Below are 2500 nucleotides of genomic sequence, written 5' to 3'. Positions count from 1 at the left end.
TTAGGTTAGGTTAGGTTAGGTTAGGTTAGGTTAGGTTAAGTTAGGTTAGGTTAGGTTAGGTTAGGTTAGGTTAGGTTAGGTTAGGTTAGTTTAGGTTAGGTTAGGTTAGGTTAGGTTAGGTTAGGTTAGGTTAGGTTAGGTTAGGTTAGGTTAGGTTAGGTTAGGTTAGGTTAGGTTAGGTTAGGTTAGGTTAGGTTAGGTTAGGTTAGGTTAGGTTAGGTTAGGTTAGGTTAGGTTAGGTTATGTTAGGTTAGGTTAGGTTAGGTTAGGTTAGGTTAGTAAGGTCATTGTATTTAATTATTTAAAAAAAATTTCCCCTCTCAGGCAATATTAGGTTAGGTTAGGTTAGGTTAGGTTAGGTTAGGTTAGGTTAGGTTAGGTCAGGTCATTGTATTTAATAATTTTTAAATTTTTTTTTTACTTTTAGGCAAGGTTAGGTTAAGTTAGGTTAGGTTAGGTCATTGTATTTGATTATTTAAAAAAAATTCCCCTCTCAGGCAATATTAGGTTAGGTTAGGTTAGTTTAGGTTAGGTAAGGTCATTGTATTTAATTATTTAAAAAAATTTCCCCTCTCAGGCAATATTAGGTTAGGTTAGGTTAGGTTAGGTTAGGTTAGGTTAGGTTAGGTTAGGTTAGGTCAAGTCATTGTATTTAATAATTTTTAAATTTTTTTTACTCTCAGGCAAGGTTAGGTTAGGTTAGGTTAGGTTAGGTAAGTTTAGGTTAGGTTAGGTTAGGTTAGGTTAGGTTAGGTTAGGTTAGGTTAGGTTAGGTTAGGTTAGGTTAGGTTAGGTTAGGTTAGGTTAGGTTAGGTTAGGTTAGGTTAGATTAGGTTAGGTTAGGTTAGGTTAGGTTAGGTTAGGTTAGGTTAGGTTAGGTTAGGTCAGGTCATTGTATTTAATAATTTTTAAATTTTTTTTACTCTCAGGCAAGGTTAGGTTAGGTTAGGTTAGGTTAGGTAAGGTTAGGTTAGGTTAGGTTAGGTTAGGTTAGGTTAGGTTAGGTTAGGTTAGGTTAGGTTAGGTTAGGTTAGGTTAGGTTAGGTTAGGTTAGGTTAGGTTAGGTTAGGTTAGGTTAGGTCAGGTCATTGTATTTAATAATTTTTAATTTTTTTTTTTACTTTTAGGCAAGGTTAGGTTAAGTTAGGTTAGGTTAGGTCATTGTATTTGATTATTTAAAAAAAATTCCCCTCTCAGGCAATATTAGGTTAGGTTAGATTAGGTAAGTTTAGGTTAGGTAAGGTCATTGTATTTAATTATTTAAAAAAATTTCCCCTCTCAGGCAATATTAGGTTAGGTTAGGTTAGGTTAGGTTAGGTCATTGTATTTAATTATTTAAAAAAAATTCCCCTCTCAGGCAATATTAGGTTAGGTTAGGTTAGGTTAGGTTAGGTCATTGTATTTAATAATTTAAAAAAATTTCCCCTCTCAGGCAATATTAGGATTGGTTAGGTTAGGTTAGGTTAGGTTAGGTCAGGTCATTTTATTTAATAATTTTTAAATTTTTTTTTACTTTTAGGCAAGGTTAGGTTAGATAGGTTAGGTAAGGTCATTGTATTTAATTATTTAAAAAAAATTCCCCTCTCAGGCAATATTAGGTTAGGTTAGGTTAGGTTAGGTTAGGTTAGGTTAGGTTAGGTTAGGTCAGGTCATTGTATTTAATAATTTTTAAATTTTTTTTACTCTCAGGCAAGGTTAGGTTAGGTTAGGTTAGGTTAGGTAAGGTTAGGTTAAGTTAGGTTAGGTTAGGTTAGGTTAGGTTAGGTTAGGTTAGGTTAGGTTAGGTTAGGTTAGGTTAGGTTAGGTTAGGTTAGGTTAGGTTAGGTTAGGTTAGGTTAGGTTAGGTTAGTTAGGTTAGGTTAGGTTAGGTTAGGTTAGGTTAGGTTAGGTTAGGTTAGGTTAGGTTAGGTTATGGTTAGGTTAGGTTAGGTTAGGTTAGGTTAGGTAAGGTCATTGTATTTAATTATTTAAAAAAATTTCCCCTCTCAGGCAATATTAGGTTAGGTTAGGTTAGGTTAGGTTAGGTTAGGTTAGGTTAGGTTAGGTCAGGTCATTGTATTTAATAATTTTTAAATTTTTTTTTACTTTTAGGCAAGGTTAGGTTAAGTTAGGTTAGGTTAGGTCATTGTATTTGATTATTTTTTAAAAAATTCCCCTCTCAGGCAATATTAGGTTAGGTTAGGTTAGGTTAGGTTAGGTTAGGTTAGGTTAGGTTAGGTTAGGTTAGGTTAGGTTAGGTTAGGTTAGGTTAGGTTAGGTTAGGTTAGGTTAGGTTAGGTTAGGTTAGGTTAGGTTAGGTTAGGTTAGTTATGTTAGGTTAGGTTAGGTTAGGTTAGGTTAGGTTAGGTTAGGTTAGGTTATGTTAGGTTAGGTTAGGTTAGGTTAGGTTAGGTTAGGTAAGGTCATTGTATTTAATTATTTAAAAAAATTTCCCCTCTCAGGCAATATTAGGTTAGGTTAGGTTAGGTTAGGTTAGGTTAGGTTAGGTTAGGTTAGGTCA

Source organism: Bacillus rossius, unplaced genomic scaffold (genome assembly GCF_032445375.1).
Source record: "Bacillus rossius redtenbacheri isolate Brsri unplaced genomic scaffold, Brsri_v3 Brsri_v3_scf671, whole genome shotgun sequence".
In the NCBI taxonomy this organism is placed as follows: domain Eukaryota; kingdom Metazoa; phylum Arthropoda; class Insecta; order Phasmatodea; family Bacillidae; genus Bacillus; species Bacillus rossius.
This window is presented reverse-complemented; position numbering follows the sequence as displayed.